Below are 22,847 nucleotides of genomic sequence, written 5' to 3' on the forward strand. Positions count from 1 at the left end.
GTTAAATAGATATCCTGTTTATAATCAGCGTGGTGGGAGTGTACATTTCACTTATTATAAGACCATTACGAATATATTCCTATTCCTTTATATCGAACACCTACCCGAATGGAGCCTTTGGGTATTTCTGTTGGCAAAACCTATATAGGAATTATTATTTATATCCTGCAATGGATGTTTGTTTTTTCTCTTGTATGATTGCATTATACTACGCTTGTACTGACACGTATACCACCTGTATATTGCCGTGTCTTCTTGTTTGTTTGTCTTGTTTAATGTGTGCAAAATCAATAAAAATGATTGAATTTAAAAAAACTATGAAGAAAGTGCAGTATCGATCGGTGATTAGATTCTTGTTTTTGGCTGGGAAGATGTGTGAGAGAATCAAGGAAATATTGAAAGCAGTTTATGGGGACCTTTCACCTTCAAAGAAAACCCATCAGATATTGGTTAAATTAATTTAAGTGTGGTCGTACATCTGTCCTCAATGAAGAACATCCAGGTCACCCAAATGAAGTGACTACAGATGAAATGGTCAACAAAATCCATGATATCGTATTGGCAGACTGGCGAGTGAAGATTAGAGAGATTGTTGCGATTGTAGGCATCTCATTTGAATGTTTGCAGAATATGCTACATGAAAATGTGGGCATGACCAAGCTATCGGCAAGAGGGGTGTCGAGTTTGCTCACTGTGGACAACAAGCGGAATCGAATGACAACTTCAAAGCAGTGTTTGGACCTGTTTAAGTGCAATCTGAGTTTCTGCACCGTTATGTGACTGTTGATGAAACATGGATTCACCAATACATGCCAGAAATGAAGGAACAGTCAAAACAGTGGACTTCACAAATGGGTGTGGATCGTTTGGTCTACAACAACTAGGTCGACAAGCATTGGGTTGACACCACTAGGTCGACATGCAGCAAAGTCGACATCGGTTAAGGTTGACATGGGTTAAGGTCGACATGGGTCTAGGTCGACATGTGTTAAGGTCGACATGGGTCAATGTTGACATGGGTCTAGGTCGACGTGACATTAGGTCAACATGGGCTAGGTCGACAGTCAAACGGTCGACATGGGGTATTTCACTGTTTTTTGACCCGAATGTCGACACAGTCTACATGGACACAGTTTGAAGTGCACCGCATTCCCTCGCATCGTTCGCTTCGCTCGCAATGCTTCGCACACTATTTTGTTCTCCCACCACACCCTAGAGGATGGTAGAGCATGAAATACCGCCTGTTGGCACATGTCGGCTCAAAAAACAGTGAAAAACCCCATGTCGACCTTTTGACTGTTGACCTAGACCCATGTTGACCTTGACCCATGTCAAACTGTCAACCTTGCTGCATGTTGCCCTAGTGGTGTTGACCCAATGCTTGACCTAGTTGGTCCGAATCCCTTCACAAACTTGCACCAAACATGCACCAAAGAAGGCAAAGATTGTTCCATCGGCCAAAAAGGTTATGGCCACCTTCTGGGATTCCAAAGGTGTAATCTTCATCGACTATTTGGAAAAGGGGAGATCTATCACAGGGCAGTATTATGATGAATTATTGGGCTGATTTGAAGATACATTGAAGAGAAAAAGGCCCTACTTAGTGAAGGAAAAAGTGGCGTTCCACCACAACAATGCAGTGGCACACTCGTCCCACGTTGCCACAGTGAAATTGGTGAAATTGCACTATGAATTGCTGCCGCATCCACCGTATTCTCCAGATTTGGCCCCCTGCAACTTCTTCCTATTTCCCCCCCAAAAAAAGGCTCGGCGGATAGAGATTCACATCGAACGAGGAGGTCATCGCCAAAACTGAAGCATATTTCGCAGAGTACGACAAATCCTATATTTTGGAGGGCTTGAAAAAGTTGGAATATCGCTAAATAAATCAAAATCCACCCCAATTTATTTTATTTTTTTCGCCTAACACGGGTTCTTATCAGTCCCCATCTATAATCAAATATAGAGAATAATGAGAAACTGTGTATGGAACCTTCAAGAAATTAAGGGGACAATACTGTATGCAATTTTTTTAAGTACGTTTGAAGTTTGAAGTAAGCCTGTGCAGTTGAGGTGCTCAGGCATTAAGCCTTATGAGTCCCATACACTATGCGACTTCTTGCCTCGCAGAAGTCATATACAGTCTCTCTTGAAACATCCAGGACCTTCCCAGGCGGCAGGATCACATGCAGTACCTCTGCATAAGAAGTAACGCATGTGATCCCTGTTTCCTGCTGCCGGGAAGGGGCCCGACCTGGAGATTTTACATGCAGCACATATGGTCTCCTAATCCAATGCGCACAGGACCACAAATGATCACACTCATGCTATTTGGGATGATTTCACCTGCATTTCTTAGCCTGATCCGTCGGAATCAGGTGAAATCGGTCCCAAATCACATAATGTATGGGGGCCTTTAGGTTGGAGACTGATCCCTCTGTTGATATGACGTGCAAAGATGGCCCATACCCTACTCACTATTGGTGATGTTTTAGGATAAGTACTGGGCATTTATGTACAGCCATGATGTAAAGCAGCACATCACCCTGCATTGATTCAGCCCCACAGAATGATGTATTTAACATTAAGAGAGTAAAAACATTTGTATTTCCCATAGAGGTTAATTTACTAAGATGGGAGTTCTACTCAAGATGGGATGTTAAGGATAGCAACCAATCAGATCCTACTTCTTATTTATTTAGCACCTTCTAGAAGATGATAGAATCTTATTGGTTGCCCATAGCAACATCCCATCTTCAATAGAACTCCCATATTAGTAAATAAACCGATGACAGCATAAATCACTAATATCCACAATAAATCATGTATACCAGGGGTTCCCAAACTTTTTTGAATCACGGCACCCCGAAGCATCAGAAATATTTTTGCGGCACCCCTAGGCTAAAGGTTTCTCATTAAGAAAGTCAGAAACAAATATTAAGTTAGATAAATTGTATTTATATCTCATCCTTAGGGTCAGTTATGTGGTAATGGACAGTATTTTCTTCTGTTTGTCCATAATTTGACTATTATATTGGACATAAATAACTGGAATCCCGACTGCCGAAATCCCGACAAGGGGGGGACGTGGATCGCCCCCCCCCCCCCTTGCGGGCTCGCTGCACTCGCCACGCAGCGGCCCAGTGCCTCGCTACGCTCGGCACGCTAATTTATTCTCCCTCCAGGGGTGTCGTGGACACCCACGGAGGGAGAAGGTGTTGGGATTTCGGCGGTCGGGATTCCAGCGTCAGGATTCTGAACGCCGGGATCCCGACCGCCGGGATTTAAACTGCATCCCATTTAAAATGCTACATACTCCTCAGCGCTATGAGGTGAAGTACCACCACTGACCACTGGAGGCCACTCAACAAACCCTATTACTACTTTATGTGCTATAAGATAGAAAGCGAAAACAATTTTGCAGGGACACTGTTCTGTTTCAAACTTGCTGGATATGGAGAGAGGGAACTGTGAAGACAGATATTGGAGGTAGGAGCAGATTAGGGACTGGGGGTGGGGTGGAGAGATTGTTGGCTAAAAACGGTCACAGCTCAAAGTAAAAGTAAAAACTGTCACAGCTCAAAGTGAAAGTACATTGCATAAGCTTGACTGTCTGTAAATACCCTGTTTGTTGTATCACTGTCTCCTATTCCTCCACAATGGAATATGCTGCGCCTATATAAGAAACTGTTAATAAATAAATAAGCTGTGATTTTGGCGGGCTTTTAAATAGTGGGTAGAAAATGCAGCAGAATGACAGACTGAAAGATGACCGAATGATTTGTATTATAACTTTTGTTGTACACAATTTGTTTTAGTTAAATGCAAGATTAACTAAGCTCTATTTCCAGTTATAATAATGTAAATTTTGTCAGTATTTCAAACATATTATCATACAAATTTCAAAATATACAAATATTGTCCTTTTATTCCAGGCTTGCCTACCCTCCCAGAATTACTGGGGGGCTCCCGAAAATCGGGTCCCCCTCCCAGCCCCGGGAAGGTGGGCAATCCTCCCGCATAGGCCACGCAGCCCCCGCCCCCCCCCCCCCCCCTTCCGTACTGCCCTAAATACCAGATTCCATGGGTCCAAGGTGAGGGGCCGGGCTAAAATGCCGCGAATTGCGGTGTTTGCCTGTCATGGGGTGGGGCTTGATTACGTGCGACTCGCCCCGCCCCCTGAAAATACTACTACTGGCTTCTCCCCGAGAGGTGAAAACAAATGTCGGCAACTATTTTTTACACATAGGAAATGTAATGCCTGATATATATAACAGACAACAGATGTGACATTGTAATCATGCGGGGCCTCTAACCTCGGTGTAACAACAAGCACCTTCTCTAGTCTGTCTATTTCCAATTCTGCATTCATTTCTTTCTTGCAATTTGTAATCTTTCGTCATCACCCGGCTATTTTTCAATTTCCGTTACTCAGTCATCGATCTCTGTTAACTTTGCAGTGGTGTAGTCCATCTCATTTTTCTCACGCAGGTCTTTATCTTCTGCCCCAGTTTATGTACAATGTCTTTATGTGTCTTCATTTATCTTCAGAAGTAAACCATCTGAAGCATATCTTTTCTGGGATTTGGTTAAGGTTCAGCGCCTGCCGTATTCCGCGCATCCATTTGTAATTTCTGGAGAGGTACCAATCTGTCTTCATATTCCCCCTATTTGATGGTAGGAAACAGAAACAATTAGTTTCTTAGCCCTAGGAAGAGCGGAAAATACCCTTTTACAACATTTATTAATTCAACGTTTTAAAATCTGCCTGCAGGACAATAATGTAATAGGTGACTTGTTTATTAATAGAAGAAAATTCTCCTTTTTCTAATCCTGTTCTGGCCAGAAAACCTGAGTAAGAGACCCGAACCAGATTTATCTTGGCAATATGTTACCAACGAAACCACCCACGTTTTACTATATGAAAAAGTCTGCAGAATGCTTGCAAAGCTGAAACAATATTAATGACAATCCAGCATCACTGACATTTTTCTGTTATTTTAAAATGTAGATGATCTGAACGCTCTGAAGTCTCACTAGACAGTTGTAGTTTTAGTGTTTAGATCCAGCTCTGACCAGGCCCTGATTCATGTGATATACAATGGAGGTACAAGAGTCAGCGCTTTAGGTATTTCAGCACCGCCAATATTTGTGCTGGCGCTGCCACTAGGCATGTTTTTTCCAACGTTGGACTCCTAGGATGACTGTAGCTTAGAGCGCCAGAGCATGGATACAGCCGCAGTCTCACTGTACGGATAGCTTTGTGTGATGCATAGCTTAGTGGAACAAAAGGTCTACTTTTGGGAAGTATGTTTTGAATAATCAATGGAAGCAACACACGATTCAGCATCATTTTGTGGAGCAAAATTACACTTTTCAATGCAAGCTTACGTTATAAAGACTGTAAAACTGATCCCCTACACCAGGCATGTCCAAACTATGGCCCTCCAGCTGTGGTGAAACTACACATCCCAGAATGACTTGCCATAATTTTAGCATTCCCTAATAGCAAAACTGTGGCAAGGCATGATGGGACTTTTAGTTTCTCAACAGCTGGAGGGCCATAGTTTGGACATGCCTGCCCTACACATTATATTGTGTAATGCCAATAAATCATAAAATGACCAGCATGGCCATCCTATAGTTCTTAACCATCAGTTCTTGGGTTGGTTTCCAATTGAAACTTAGTTCCTTCCATCTAGAGCAGGCATGTCCAAATTGTAGACCTCCAGCTGTTGTGAAACCACACATCCCAGCACGCCTTGCCAGAGTCTTAGCATTCCCTAATAGCAAACCTGTGGCAAGGCATGGTGGGATTTGTAGTTTCACAACAGCTGGAGGGCCATACTTTGGACTTGCCTGATCTAGAGGAACACCTGTACTCTAATGATATTCCTATGCTTAGGCATTTCTATAATGCAGGCATGTCCAACCTGCGGCCCTCCAGCTGTTGTGAAACTACACATCCCAGCATGCCTTGCCATAGTTTTAGCATTCCCTAATATCAAAACTGTGGCAAGGCCTTCTGGGATTTGTAGTTTCACAACAGCTGGAGGGCCGCAGGTTGGACATGCCTGCTATAATGAATGCACTGTGTGCGCAGTGCACATGGGCCCCTGTGTCCAGGGGGCCCACACTGCACCCACATATTATACTTAACCCCTCCAGAGTCCTGCGTCGTCATCTCTGCACTGCAGACACAAATCACTGCTACAAGTTATTTTCCCAATGTGTACTGGAGATGTCCCTGGGAACAAGGGGTAGGCGCCATGTTCCAGTAGAACTGTGCATGCGCAAGTAGACTCTTGCATAATGCCAGAGTCTACTCGCCGTCAAAGAGGAGGACCACAGCGGAGGCTGCACTAGGTCCTCTCATCTCTTAAAATGCCCCTGCTCCTATATACCTCTCAGAGCCGGTGCTAGGGTGTCCGGCGCCCTCCTGCAAACCATAAATTTTGTGCCCTTTCACATTGCCATTGCAACAAGCGGCAGCCTGATTGTGGGAGCGTATGCAACATGCGATCCTATGGAGGATCTCGGGTGCATGTACATGTATGCATACACCATCTCACTGCTGTGTCCGCAAAATATTGCAGGCACTACAGGTGCCCATACATGCTGCGAGAATCGCATACGTTATGGGCTAGATTGCATCGCACGGCATGCATGCAATGTGTGTGCGATGCGATCCGAAAGCAGTACAAATAGTATGTGCAGCACACACTTTTTGTACTGTGCGATGCCCACAGGAGCGCACATCACACCTATTGCAGTGTGTATGGCCACCTTTAGACACATAACCCAGCCCATTATTTAAAAGTGTCTAAATTAATATAAAAAATCTACAATTATTAAAAAAATTGTTATAAACATGTATAATAAAAGACTCACTGTTCTTTTGCTGTTTAACTCTTGTGCAGTCCCTCCTCTTCTATCTGCGTAGGCAGGACACTGAGGACGCCATTACACCCCTCTTGTGGATGAGGGGGAAAGGAGGGGAGAGAAGGAGGAGATGGAAGAAGAGGAGAGGAGATAGGGGGGGCGGAGTGTTGAGGACTGGCAGTGGCACTGGCACAGCACACTGAGAAGAGGGAAGGAAGGGCAGCGCTGCTGCCTGTTCGTCATTTGATTGACAGCTGACAGGCGCAGGGGGCAATGGGTAGGGAGCGGATCCGAAAATGACATGTCATCCAGGCATTCACAAACAGCACTACATACCTCAGCGCAAGTGTCTGTGAGGAAGAGGGGGCAGGTCGCAGGAGGAGCACAGTGTGTGCGCGGTGCAGGGAGCTGCTCAGCCTCTCCATACTGCCGCCCGCTGTCAGACAGGCGGTGCGGGTGGCGTGCAGGAGGCAGTGACCGTGAGGGCTGAGGCAGCTTTAGCAGAGCAGGGAGGGAGACAGGGCTTTTTCAGCATGGCGCCTCCCTGCTTTGCAGGAGCTGCTGAGTGGGTAGCGGCGGCCCTGGTACCTCTTCTCCAGTGACCTTCACTCCTTAATTGGGTCTCCTTCTGCCTCTCTGCCATCTAATCCTAGATGTTAAACCATTTTCTCAAACATGTCCTAAACAGACCTCATTGTCTTCCGTTCATCCCCCTCTATTCTCCTGCCCTGCTGTCTTGAAGTCTGCTGCCTTTGGGAATTTGTCAACTCCTTATCCTTCAGACGTTAGGACTTGCTTCCACTTTTCCATATTTTGAGACTTTTCTGGCTCAACTGTATCATGATTTATAGTACTCATCCATAAATATGTGGCTTTCTGTTTCCCTATTCTTTAAATTAAGAAAACGTTTCAACTTTTCTTCTTTCTGTAAACAAATGAGCAGCCGACAGCAATTAATAAACTTTACATGTAAACAGCACAAACATCAACATATCATAAAATATTCATGCCATAAACAACCAAAGAAACGACATGATTCATCTTCATGCAATTTTCCCAATGTGTTCAGTATTAAATATCTCTTATGAGTTTTCAAAAACATAGAGCCAATGAGGACACTAACTACCCCATTAAAAGCCAACATAAACTTAAATGCAATTTGGTTTACAGGCTAAAAGTTTTAATAGCACTGCTAACCTTTCCTAGCAGTTTAGGATAATAATGTAACTACCTTGAGTATCCTGCTAACAGCATTCATGGGGATTAATACAGCAAAGTAGGTAAAGATGCAGCACTTTGTTTTATCAGTCTCTCCTAAAGTAATCCTTTAAGATGCTACAAGTCTTTCTCCCTCCCCTTTACATAACGGACACAAAGGAATCACTGATGAGTAATGTGTGTTTTTGATACAGGGATGCAATTAATACAGACGTGATAATGGCATTGATTTTGGAATTGTATTGATGCGGATGGGAAGCATGAGATGGAATATCAAAAGTCAGAGCAATGATAAACTGGAGGGGAAAGTGTGAATAGATTGTGATTAAACAATGAGGTACTGTATACCGAAAGTAAATATGGAGCAAGTATATAGCGATGTACAATCAATTTACAAGCAGGACCATGTATGTATGGATATGTAAGTGCTCCCAGTGTTTTTTTTATTGCTTTCCTTTAGGTGATCTAGTTTGTAAACAACAAGCACTACATCTGCTGTCTTTCACTCCTCCCCCGATTTTAGCTAGATTCGCCACTGCCTGTAACTGTGATGTCACATCGCCACCGCCAATGACTGTGATGTCATATTCTATTGGTAATGCTTTATGTCTCCCCCTGTCTCGTCAGATATATCCCCTACCCAGCTACTGTGCAATGAGAAAATGACCTTCAACTCACATTTACCACCAAACAATGGGAATAAATCTACCTTTCTTCCTTTTCAATATCAAAATGGGGTATGGATCATTGGATAGACACCAAATGGTTGACAAGCATTAGGTCGACACCACTAGGTCTGAAGGTCGACATGAAAGAAGGTCGACAGGGTCATTGGGTCGACACAAGCATTTGGTCGACATGGGGGTTTTCACTTTTTTTTTTACCTGAACGTGGACACAGTCAACATGTGCATCGCGTCCCCTCGCCATGCTTCGGGCACAGTGCCTCGCTATGCTCGACACACTATTTTATTCTCCTGCCACGCCTTAGAGGATGGTAGGGCATGAAATACCGCCTGTCGACCATGTCGGCTCAAAAAAAAGTGTCGATCTTTTGACTGTCGACCTTCTCCATGTCGACATAATACTTGTGTCGACCTAATGAACCTGTCGACCTAACCCATGTTGGCCTTCATACATGTTGACCTTCATACATGTCGACCTAGTGGTGTTGACCTAATGCTTGTTGACTTAATGCTTGTAGACCTAGTGACCGTATCCCATCAAAATGTACTAAGTGTATCATAATACACATTCAATTGTTGAAGAAGCTACTGTATGTTTGCCATTTGGAAGGTACAGTTTTAAACTTTTCTGGGATTGCCCTGGGATTAATTGGGTATGGGCAAAAAGCTTGGTGAACTCCTCCTGAGCACATCTAAACCTAAAGGTGCCCATACACTATACGACTTCTCCCCTCCGGAGACGTCGCATCCAATCTCCCTTCATCGCACGTGGCACTTCTGCATACAATGTATTGCATGCAATCCCCTTTCTCATCCCCTTCCACCACCCCCGGGAGGGGGTCTGACAAGGAGATCTTACATGCAGCATGTATGATCTCCGGCTCCGATCCGATGCACATGGGACATCAGATCGGATGTCACACACATATGGGCCGATTTCAATGGATTTCATGGCCCAATCTGCCGAATCTGGAGAATCCGGCCCAAATCGCATAGTGTATTAACACATTTGACAATTGCACTTCAACAAATGAATTGCTGATGGAAACAAACTATCATGCAATCAATTAGTGCAAGGCATCAGTTCTCTAAACCTTTTGTTAGATGGTAGTTTTACAAATAGCCAATGTGAATGACGGGGTCTCACATAATACTGCAGTCAATTTACCTACAATCAAAATCCCGACGGTCAAAATACCGACAACCGTTGACTGACGGTCAAAATACCAACAAGGTCAAAATACCAACATTTAAAATACTGACACGGTTAAAATACCAACATTTAAAATACCGACACGGTCAAAATACCGACACGGTCCAAATACCAACATTTAACTTGTTCATACTTTACCATCCCGGTGGACATGGAGGGGGAACATAATAGTGTGCCGAGCGTAGTGAGCCATGCGAGGGGATGCGGTACTACGTTTCACTGTCCATGTCGCACGACATGTGCCGGGAGGCAGAATTTCATGCCCTACCATCCGCTAGGGTGTGGAGGGAGAATAAAATAGTGTGTTGAGCGTAGCGAGGCACCGTGCCCGAAGCATGGCGAGCCATGCGAGGGGACGCGGTACACTCATGGATTTCATGTCGTCCTACGTCAACATACAGACCAAAAAAATTGTGAATAACTTTTGTATACTTTTCGACCCGTGCATATTTTAAATGTCGTTATTTTGACCTTGTCGGTATTTTGACCGTGTCGGTATTTTCAATGTCGGTATTTTGACCTTTTCTGTACTTTTGACTGTAGGTATATCATACCGAATCCCAAGACATTCTTGTCCCCTCTCTTCCCCGCAGTACAATTTCCAAACCACACAATTATTCCATATGTCAGAACACTCCCAATAGTGCAGCGATAGAAATTCCCGAGAGTGTCTCTACCCACAGCTGCCACCTTCAACCTTCTTCAAATAGAAGAGTCATTGCTGGACCTTTCTTTAAATGACAAAAAGTTTTGTTGACCACTTTATATTATTTGAGACCGTGGTGCTAAGAAACTTAAAAGATTCGACTATCCCAATATTAGTCTCCTCTATTGTCACTGACAACTTGGCAGGGCCAATACTCCTTCTAAAATCAATTATCATTTCTTTTGTTTTGGCACCGTTCAGGACAAGCTGATTTACACTACTCCAGTAAACTAACCTGGCTATATCAGTTCTATAAAAACTCTCATCCTCATTTCTGATTAACCCCACAACTACTACAAGTTACCGTGTCCATTAGCACAGATGGCCTGCAAATGCACATAAGCGAATATGCACATGCGCAGGCCATTACCATCTCTCATTGATACCATCATTCATCACTCATTTCAGAATGACTAGAATCAGTGCTGGTGCAAGCACTCTCACCGCCCCAGGCAAAATTGGGGGGGGGGGGGGGGGGGCAGCGTATTGACGGCGGCGCTGACTAGCTGGGGAGGGGGGGGCGCCACTCCCCGAAGATTGCTCCTAACACAGGCGACAGGCGGGCTCCAGGCAGGGGGGGCCGTGAGTTTAACGCAGCGAGGGAGTAACACAGGCGGGCTACAGGCAGGGGGAGGCGGGCGGGGGCCTACGGCTCACTCACCTGAATAGCAGAGTAACTGGTCTGGCAGATGCACCTTTATTCCTGCTGCTCTCCTCGCAGGAGCGTTCCTGCTGCTGCTGCTGCTCCTCCAGCAGCTCAGTACCGCCCTCCAGTGGCCGACGCCCTAGGCAAATGCCTAAAGCGGCCCTGACTAGAATGACCTCCAAAATTTATAGTGGATGTCTGTGAATGCCGAGTCTCTAGGGATGTGTAGTCAGGGGAGGCAGTGCCTTCCCTGTCATTAATGAGTAACATAATAAATACAAAGAAAATACTTATACTTATACTTAACACATATATTATCCTAATCATTTTACAAGTTTTTTTAAAATTGGTTTCGGAGGCACCAAGAGTGGTGCATCCCGCTGGCAATATTAAAGTACCAGAAAATGGGGACGGGCAGTGGGTGGGGCCATCAGCAGGCTGTAACAGCCCATTCAAAAAAGGTCTATAAGCGGCACATATAGAAGTGCCTCAGTGACAAGGATGTGCTTTCTGCCTATATGAAAGCACACCCCAGTCACTGAGGCAGATGTGATTGGGCACCCGGCAGTCTTGAGGCTTGTGTGTGTCCCTCCTCCTCTCCTCCCAGCACCTCATAACTGCTGCTGCTACTGGGCTGGCTGCTCCTTACCACAGATTGGCTGGTAGCTCAGCCTCCTCCAGCACAAGTGCTTCTTCAGCTCCTGCTCAGAAGCATTGGATCCAGACAGGGCCGGTGCAAGCCCCCCGCCCGCCCCAGGCAAAACCCCCCGCGCCACCTGCCGGGGGGGAGGGTGCAGACGATACTTCGGCAGGGGGGGGGGGGGGGGCGATACTGCGATATGGCAAGGGGGGGTGTGTGCGGGCGATACTGTGGCAGGCGATACTGCCGCACTGAAATCCCCCCAGCGGGGAGCGGGCGGCGGGCGGTGCGGGGGGCAGCATTGATTAACGGATAGGATGGGGGTCGAGGAGGGGACAGGGAGGATTACAGACTCACCTGCTCCCCGCTCCCTGCTTTCTGGTATCTCTCCATGGTACCTCGGCGGTTTAGTACCGCCCTCCAGTGGCCGGCGCCCTAGGCAAATGGATCCAGAGAAACCCTGACAGGACATACAGAAAGATGACTGGTTTTACATTTGTGTTAGGAAGGGTGCAGGGCTGGGTTTAAATGTGTGTTAGGAAGGGTGCAGGACTGGGTTTACATGTGTGTGTTAGGAAGGGTGCAGGGCTGGCGTACAGGTGTGTTAGTGAGCTGGGTGGGTGCAGCGTTGGAGTAAATGTGTGTTAGGAAGGGTGCAGGGCTGGGGTGCAGGTGTGTTAGGGAGTTAGATTTGTGCAGGGTTGGGGTCACTGGCTAATCTAGAACTTTGCTAATGGGTGGTCCCAGATTCAGCTCAATGCTGTACTAGGGCAGGGACTGCTGCGCGGCAAATGCCGAGCAAACTAAAAATGGGTGTGGTCTCATAGAAAGGGGCATGGCTAAGTGGGGATGCCGTTCCTGCAAGCCACTCCCTCGTTATACATGTAACAGGGGGGATAAAACAAACCTGCTTAACTACAGCAGCAATTTACCTGTTGTGACGGCAGCTTTACCCCCGCCCGCCGATTAGTTTCCGCTGGCTCAGCTACTGCACCGTGACCCAGCTTATTTCAGTCAGCTGCACAGCAGCAGCACAGGCGGGGCGGGCAGCCAGCGGTTGACTCAGTGGAGGAGAAGGACAGTCTTCCGGTGGCAGTTGATTTTATATAATGTGGCGAGCGCAGCGAGCCACCGAGCCCGAAGCGTGGCGAGGGGACGCGGAATACATGTAAAGTAATACGCGTCCCCTTGCGGGGCTCGCTGCGCTCACCACGCTTCGGGCTCGGTGGCTCGCTGCGCTCGCCACACTATATAAGATCAACTCCATGCCGACGTGGATAGTGGGGGTATGAAAAGGTCGGAGGACGCGTACCGCCGCCCCTCGCGGGCTCGCTGCGTTCGCCACGCTTCGGGTTCACGTTCATAGTGGGGGTGGCGTGGGGGTGCATTTAACATTGTAAGCCCCATTAGGGTGCTTATACAATTAAACATCGTATAGGGGGCTTATACAATTTTAAATCGCATCGCAGTGCATCAGGTGTATGCCATGCGATGCGATTATATGTTGTGCGACCAAATATCGTGGGCGCGCTAGTACACAAGTACCAAAAGTTATTTAATTAGAACATAATTCATATGTCATATATGCATATAATATAAAAATAATGATAAAACAACGCTGGGACCTGAATTAAGAAGGAATTTAAATTAACCTGCTCTGGACTGTCCAATTCCCAAGGTGGAGTCCAATTGTAATTCGATTGGGCCAATGAGGGCCAATGACAAGCTAAGAATCCACTCGAGGTGTCACTTGGGTTGGATGGATGGTGTAGTACAGTACCAGGGGGATCCTCTCTAGAGTGCAGTGTGCTTGGTTGAATGCCAAGAAGGCTGCTGGAGGTGTCCTGATCCAATGTGGACTGGTAAATCAAGAAGGGTCCTCTATAAAGTACACTTGTGCTTGAAGAAGATGAAGTGCTCCAAATGGGGGGACGGATGGATGAAAACGTCCAGAGGTTTACTGCTGGGACCTGTTTTGGACACTTTTCCTTTTCCTGCACAATTTTCTGGACGTTTTCATCCATCCGTCCCCCCATTTGGAGCACTTCATCTTCTTCAAGCACAAGTGTACTTTATAGAGGACCCTTCTTGATTTACCAGTCCACATTGGATCAGGACACCTCCAGCGGCCTTCTTGGCATTCAACCAAGCACACTGCACTCTAGAGAGGATCCCCCTGGTACTACACCATCCATCCACCACAAGGTACACCTCCAGTGGCTTCTTAGCTTGTCATTGGCCCTCATTGGCCCAATTGGATTACAATTGGACTCCACCTTGGGAATTGGACAGTCCAGAGCAGGTTAATTTAAATTCCTTCTTAATTCAGGTCCCAGCGTTGTTTTATCGTTGTTTTTATATTATATGCATATATGACATATTAATTATGTTCTAATTAAATAATTTTTTAACATATCTTTTATATATATATATTCATATATATATATATATATATATATATACAGTGTCCTTTATTGAACAAATCCAAAGTGTATATGTACATTATAGATGCATAGTTTCCATTTCAGTATGTTTACTGCTTTGAGCAGAGGGTGCCTGAGCCAACTGTCTGCTTGGTGCCTGCTTTCTATCATAAAACATTTGCTGCAGATGATGACAGATGTATACGAGAGACAGTTACCTATCGAGATACCATAAAGAGATGCTTGGTGATATTTTGCAGGTCTCCATGAGCTGGAGTGAGGTGTATGTGTATATATAACATACTCCATGTCATCTTTTCTTTTTACTTGCATGTATGCATGAGTTATTACATTATAATATTAATATGAATGTGACAGGCCCTCCTCAAGCTTAAATCATTGTTTAAAGTTGTATTTTTTATATCAAAAACAACAATTATAGAGTTAGAAAATCTGTGACATTTACATACTGCTTAATTACCATTGTGCTGTAACACTGTGATGAGATGTATTAGAAAAGTATTCTATCTAACCACAGGATGGTGTCTATCTTTTCATAAGACCACCACAATCCTAGAATGGTGACAGGTTTTATATGCTCATCAGGGGCGTAACTAACTATTCAGCGCCCCCCCGCCGCACGTTTATTCGGCGCCCCCCACCTTACCTGCCCCCCCTTCTTACCCGGTCTGCGTCGTCTCGCCCGGCTCTCTGTCGGGACCTTCCTGACGTCACGGTCCCGGCCGGCTCCTGCTGCTACAATGAAAACGGACTCTTAGAAAATGGCTGCCCCCATACTGCAGACAGAAAATTGTCTGCAGTATGGGGGCAGCCATTTTCTAATTGTCAGTTTTCATTGCAGCAGGAGCCGGCCAGGACCGTGACGTCAGGAAGGTCCCGACAGAGAGCCGGGCGAGACGCAGACCGCGGGTAACTATAGCCCCGCAGCCCCCCCCGGCGGCGCCCCCAATTTCTCTGCGCCCCCCCGCCACCGCGGGGGCTGCGGAGCTATAGTTACGCCACTGATGCTCATAGCAATCTTAACTGATAATCATCAACAATTATCTGTGAAAAATCATCGGCCGCTATAAACTGGAGTTTTTTATGACTTTCCCTGAAGTCTCAGCGATATTTTTTCCACACAGTCCTATTAGGTTGCCTGACAAACAATCCATTCTCTTGCAAAAACACACTGCTTCATTAAAAAGATGTGTTTTCATGTTCGTGTCCCCAAAAAGGCATTTATTAAGGATTTTGTTTAGGCTGGCTGTGGCAGGTTAAGGAAGGTCCCAGATAAGTTGCAGCTTGCAAGGACTTTTCGAGGATATAATTACTTGGGGTAAATCCCCAGAGGAAATTGTATACCCCTCATTGGGATAAAGATGGGAGTTCTATTGAAGATGGAATGTTGCTCATAGCAACCAATCAGATTCTATCTATTATCTTCTAGAAGGTTCTAAATAAATAGTACCGTAGATTCTGATTGGTTGCTATAAGCGACAGCCAATCTTCAATAGAACTCCCATCTTATTAAATCTACCCCAATGTGTCTATTACATTTAGTAATGAATGATTTTTTTATATTAGTTTTTAAATGTTAATAAATGGGAAGCCCTGGAAGGTCAACATCGATTGCGATTGACCTGAAATGAATCAAAATTGATTAAAATTGACCTTTAGTAAAAAAAATACCCTCTTCCCCGACTATATGGGCACAATAACCATGCTGCAGTGAGATCTTTGTTCATCCTATTCCCTTGGATATTTCTACCAGTTACTTCATGCTAGATCCCTGTAACCCTGTGAGAATGTATTTACACTACATACATACCCAGCTTCTCTTCTCACACGGTCTGCCGGTCTGTTTTTAGATCCTGTTTATCTGTCTGGCTTTTATTATCTGAATTATACAAACTGATCTGTCCATGGTATCTGCATGGAGTACATTCTTTCTGTCAGTCTGTTTTAACATTCACTCTCTCCCTGTGTCTTTGTCTCTCCCCCTTTGTCTCTGTAAACACTGTTCTATTAGTCTTTTTCCAGGGATGTTCTTTTCTGTCTGCCCTGATGGATCCAGGATTTTATCTGTGCTTTCTATTATATTGTATTACTATCAGTTTGTGCCTTCCTTATTTGACCGAGCATTAAAGATTTGCCCATGATATACGTTTTCTCCCATTCCTTATTTATTTCTCTTGTAGAATTGTCCTTTTTAGCATCTCTGTCTCACGTTTCCATCCATTTCTCCATTCTATATCAGTCTTTTATTTGACTCTGTCACTAGAACAATGATTTCTGTCCTGTTCTCTCATTCGCTACGTCCTTGCTCCCTTCTTTCATCCTCCCAGGTTCTCATTGCCTTGCTTGCTTGACCTCTTTCCATCTCTGCTGAGCAATGCATGCGTATTCCCATGATATTCCTAATCTAAAGTATGTTCTCTTTCCGCCTTTAGCGTTTCTTCTCCTCATTTCCCCTTTTGTGTATGTTATAATTTCCTAATTTGTTCATGTCATCCTGGAACCTCTCTTTCTTCTTTATTTCTGTCAGATTTGATATTTGTTTTAATCTAATAGTTTCCCATCCACAATGGCACACTGGTTAATTTGTATTGTTTTGTGCAGTCACACTTGGTGTCTGGCAAGCTTGAGGTTAATGTCCAGACGGGGCTCTGTGACCTTTCTGCAATCTGGATATGGCGAGTGGAGGATGGGACGAATGACAGACATCTGGCTGCAGTTCGTTCTTTATGCTGTGTTCTGTTCACATTGCTACTGAACTCTGGGACATGTTGCCAGATTTTTGTAACTGTTTACTGATGAAGTTCAGGGTGCTGTAAACTGACAGGGCCACTTTCATCCCCAGTCTGCTAAGGGGCAAGTAATATATATATATAGAGGAATGCAAGGTATTTCTGTTACCTCAGAGTGCTTGAAACTGAGTGCTAGTAAGGCAAAATCAAACAACTCTCTATATAATAAGGGAGAACATGTTTGTTTGTTTGTTTGTTTGTGTATGTGTGTGTGTGTGTGTGTGTTTGTCCTTTATGTTTTCTACCAAGCTCCACTAAATTTAGCATGGTGGTTTAGTTTGACCAGGAATAGGTTGAACTTTGTAGAGGCCTTGCAGGTCTACATAATGGCCACCAACTAGGCCGCAGAGTCTCTGTATTAAATTTTTTGTTTAAGCATCTTGCTCAGGATGTCTCTCAGTGCTAAAAATGCCACTGATCTGAAGCAGGCTGATGTGTACCAGAGGGAGAAAGAAGAGCTCCAACGGTAGAGCAGTAAGCTGGAGGACACCTGTCTCCCTGCACCTGCAATGACAGTTACTAGCCACGGTCTCCAATGTTGGTCTGCAGAGATTTCTGCTCACCAATGATTTCTGTTCTGCAGAACCATAGGGATTTTGGAAGCTGTACTGATTTGTGTTCTGTTAGTCAATCTGCTCCTGATATTCCCCATTCCAAACAGTGGGGCAGATGTATTAAGCCTGGTGAAGAGATAAAGTGGAGATAAAGAGGAAGGCACAAGCCAACTGTTAAATGTGATGTTTGAAACATAGCTGATTGGCTGGTGTGTTATCACCTTCTACTTTATCTCCACTTTTTCTCTTCACTAGGCTTAATACATCTGCCCCATTCATTGTAATCCAGGTGTGAATGACTTCTGTGTTCCTTCTCAAAGCTTTCCCCCATTAGCTTTCCACATATCAGCCTTCAAATGTGCTGTCCTTTTCTGGACCACTCACTGCTAAAGCACACCTACAGACTTAAGCTGGCCATACATCTACAGATCGATTGTCAGATTGGGATGGTTGGAACAAAATCCTGGTAATGGATGAGAGCAAATGACAGTTGACCATTTGCTTTGAAATGCTGGAAAACTGCCAAAAACTGTCATTCAGATATTACCAGGTGTTTGTTCCAACTGGCCCAATCTGACAATCGATCTGTAGATGTATGGCCACCATTAGTTTCAGAAAAGCCATATAAGGTTCCAGTGTGGGTCGCAGCTCTACAGCTGCTAGAAGTAAAAGAGTAGCAAGACATGAGAAGACTTCAGTGATGTACAAGCACGCTTGGCAGCTCAATAACAAAGACAAGTAGCCACTCAAGAGAGATAATCACTCAATGCAAGGCTAGCTCAAAAATCTTCTGATGAGACTAGGCATGCAGCATCCAGGGCTGCCGTGGAGTCCCCAGCTGCAAGCCAAACATGTCAATCAGATGATCTTGCTAGACATGCAGCCTCAAGGGCCATGGAGTCAGCAGCTGCAAGGAAAACCTGCAAGTCAATAACACAATATTGGAGGAGCTGGCAGGTCAGTTTTTCAATTATAGGTCAGTTGGCACTGGCACTAACCCAGGCCAAACTGCATTATCTAGCTGTATTTTTGAAATGTCACGAAACACCAGCGATGACCCTGCGCAAATAATTTTTGAAAGTCGGTGTGCCAATCATTAGAAACCTGGATGCTCCAAAACTTTGCAATGGTACAAGACATTGAAAAACCTTTCAAAGGCCATGTCATTGAAGCCATTACCATAACAGAATGTGGTAAAGGAGAAGATACAGCATGTTCATTCTACACATCTCTCAAATAACAAACAGACATGCCATTTGAATTCAAGAGATTGCCTTTTCCAATGATGCTATCTTTTGCAATTACTATCAATAAGGCCCATAGTAAACCTTTGAAGGTAACAGGTGTTGATCTGAATACTCCTTGCTTTCCCCATGGACAGTTGTGTGTGGCAAGTTTAAAAGTTGGGGCTCCCAACAGCCGTTTCATTCTGTCTCCTAATGGAAAAACCCACAACATTGTTTATGGAAAACTGTCTAAATACTCTGTAGTAATGGCTATACAGAATAGTTATAACCATGTAAGTAAAGAGTGGGGTTCTTCTCGTGATCAATGGAATGGGGTTATATGCGAGGACAATATATAAAAATGAAGGCTGCAGATATACCTCAAGGTCCATTCTTCAACCCGAGCAATGCCGGCTATTCCAGATGGTGTCTAATATAACAGGCATTAGTTTAGGCAATTAGTATTAGTTTACTTAGACAAAGGCAATTTCATAAGGGCTGTATGCATTCCTGAATGTTGGGTTCCTATAAGCAATCTCATAATTGGGACAGCTATAATTTTGATATTGTATGTTCATATCCCCAATAAATATAGTATCATGTAGATTATTATGGTTCAAAGAAGGGCTAATTCTTAGCAATAGGAGGACATCAGTGAAGCAGAGGCAAATTTGCTTAGGAGATGTGAGGGGTCTTGTTGCTCTACACAGAAAGGATGACAATACATAGAGATCATTGATAGTGTTGAAGACAATCTGCATGGCATTTTTTAAACATGTATATGCTATACAATATTCATATGGCCATATACTGGATGGACCCGATAATCAGAATGGTAGATATAAAAAATGCATTCATATGTGCTGCATGGATTGGGATCATTTGGTCTACAGCATGATGGTCGACAGTCATTAGGTCGACACCACTAGGTCGACATGGTTCTAGGTCTACTTGGGAAAAGGTTGACATGGTTTTAGGTCGAAAGGTCATTAGTTCGACAGGTCGTTAGTTCGACAATGTCTAGGTCGACAGTCAAAAGGTCCACCTGGGGTTTTTCACTGTTTTTTGACCTGGATGTCCACACAGTCGACATGGAAACAGTTTCAAGTGCACCACGTTCCCTCGCAATGCTCGCTGCGCTCGCGATGCATCAGGCACGGTGCCTCGCTACGCTCGACACACTATTTTATTCTTCTCCCACCACGCCCTAGTGGATGGTAGGGCATGAAATACCACCTGTCGGCACATGTCTGCTCAAAAAACAGTGAAAAACCCCATGTCGACATTTTGACTGTCGACCTTTTCCCATGTCGACCTAATGGTGTCGACCTAATGACTGTCGACGGTCATGACCGCATCCCGTGCTGCATTATGCCCAATTGTACATATTTATATGACTCAACACACTGTTCTCTGTCCAGCCCAATTGATCATATGGGACATACAGTATGGTTGAAATTATGGTTTATTGCCAAACTAGTCTATATGGAAATGCTTTGAAAACAGATACAATAACCAAAAATGGACCAGACGTCAACTATTAGGCAATGTATTTCATGCCGTGCTGAATATTATCAACATTTGTTATTGATTTCTTTATTTACTGCTATGAATTATGGTCCAGAAAGCAAGTACTGGGCTTAGTATCCTCTTTGTTCCTCCCCTTGACCTATGTACCTGTCAGTGGTGATGTCCCATTCCCAGTGGTTGTGTATAATTACATTGAAGAACACAAGTCATGGCTGAAAGCCAGTGCTATACATAAAAAAAGCCAAACCTTTGTTGCTTTGCTAGCTAAAGGCTGCTGGAACAAAGCACCTATAGTATATAGATCTCAGACAAATTAATTAAAATAAACTATGTGCTATTATTTATGTGGTATATTTACTGTGAAAAAGCCAATATTCAGAAATCATTGTGTTTATATAGAAGTTAACTTCACTCCCTGTCATTAATCACGAGCTGTTTTACTCAAGGATTTCCAAAGAATTATTGGTGTTTATGAAAATATACTGACTACAATAACCTGATTCGATATAAATTCCTGCTCTTCACAGAAAAAGGATATTGCCGGAGTTAACTGGAGCTTCCCTATCATAAATAATTCTCCAGGACACTTCCATGACTAACCCGAGCGGGAGCACTACAGTGTTTCTTTGTGGGGATCATACTGTACTTTGCGATTTTTTTCTATCATCTTTCAAAAATTATACCGGACCTCCTTTCAAGGCTGCGGCTGAGCCTTGTACTGTTGACTGGTCTTCAGAATACTTTTTAAAAGGGGCAACCCCCTCCTAAACCTGGCTTTCACGTGTAGAGAATAAGATCCATCTTTCCATTGAATCACAGAGCGTGGTCTTGCCAAGCTTCTCAGTGCTGAAGTTTGAATTGGCCCATGGTGCTTGAAAAGAGTTCTGTGGAAAAAAAAGCATCATGAAAGTACCAAGACAACATTGATCCACAGGTATAAGGGAAAGTTCCCAGGGATGTGGAAAATAAGTTTATTCATAAGTCGACAACTCGTTTAATTCAATAGCACCATTCCATAAGCACAAGATTACTTTCCATAACACTAAGATGTCAACGACACGAAATTGGTGCCTATAACGAACCATTTAGACTATCTAGTCAAGAGGTTGACTCGGTCCTCAGGACCCCACACAGTTCAGGTTTTCCAGATCACCCGGCAGGTGCACAGGTGCATTCATTACTCATTGACAGAATTTAAATGATCCACAGGTGGAGCTAATTATTTCACTGTGAGGAGACAAGCAAAACATGCACAGTGTGGGGTCCTGAGGACCGAGTTTGAGAACCTGTGATCTAGTCCATGTTGTAGATGAACTAGAATAAGATGTTAACATCTAGTGATAAAGCAGACTTAAAATGTTACCCTCTCATATCTGTTCCTGGAGACCTTTGTGTGCAGTTGCTTAAAAAAAGACCCTACTCAGGCGTTTATTTACTAAGATTGGAGTTCTATTAAAGAAGAGATGTTGCTATGGGCAACCAACCAGATTCTATCTATTAACTTCTAGAATGTGCTAAATAAATAGGAAGTAAATTCTGATATCAAATGATGATCACATGTTATGACCTGTATAACAATCAGATCATGATTAGGGAGATCTGTACATTTTAGGCCAACACAAAGGATAGTACCCGAAGCATCTAAGCTGGCCAGTAACATCACCAGGGTTCTGGCCAGTGAAAATATTCAAAATATTTGTCACTCGTCTAAAGGCAGGGCCGGATTATAATGGGGGCACAAGTTGTCAGAACCCCTGGGCCCCCCTCTAGCTAGGGGCCCCCTGTGGTTGGCATGTATTTAACAAAATATATATATATATATTATTATTATTATTATTATTATTATTATAAAAAAAAAATGTAAGCTAAAGGTTTTGTGCATGGGAGTGGGGTAGTGCTGCAGCTTCACCTATCTGCCAATGTGACAATGATTAATGGTGCTGAGCATCGGGAGCCAAGGCACACTGATTGCACAAGTGTGCAGTGCATTACTGGGAGTTGACTAAGTCCCATGACACTTTGCACCAGAGGGCAGAGGCTGAGATGTTTGTGCTGAGCTCTGATTGGTGGAGCTCATTACATGCTTCTCAGGCCCATGGAGAACAGCAGTAGCAGCCAAGTCATGGGAGGGTTTTTAATCAGAGGCAGCACTGGGACTGTGAGGTCTCCTACAGAGTAAGGTGCAGAGGGACAAACACAGGCTTTTCATGTGGTATGTATTTATGTGTATGTGTGTGTATGTATATATATATAATATATATATATATATATATATATATATATATATATATATATATATCCCCTGTAGTTACCC

General features: G+C 44.1%; 1 long non-coding RNA gene across 6 annotated transcripts in view; it reads right to left on the bottom strand.

The window, feature by feature from the left end:
- Positions 1 to 3,299: 3,299 nt before the first annotated feature.
- Positions 3,300 to 22,847, bottom strand: part of LOC146057820 (uncharacterized) — a 53,755-nt gene continuing 34,207 nt past the window's right edge. For 2 of the 6 annotated variants that reach the window (XR_014469782.1, XR_014469785.1), the window contains 3 exons: positions 21,222 to 21,417; positions 6,892 to 7,807; positions 3,300 to 4,667 (listed from right to left, as the gene is read on the bottom strand). This is a non-coding gene — a long non-coding RNA (uncharacterized LOC146057820). Of the gene's footprint in view, positions 4,668 to 6,891; positions 7,808 to 16,244; positions 18,302 to 19,383; positions 19,706 to 19,950; positions 21,418 to 22,847 lie in introns of those variants that run through there. The other 4 variants (XR_014469787.1, XR_014469783.1, XR_014469786.1 and 1 more) reach the window with 4 other exon arrangements.

This window comes from Crinia signifera, chromosome 2 (assembly GCF_055691185.1).
Source record: "Crinia signifera chromosome 2, ASM5569118v1, whole genome shotgun sequence".
Lineage (NCBI taxonomy): Eukaryota > Metazoa > Chordata > Amphibia > Anura > Myobatrachidae > Crinia > Crinia signifera.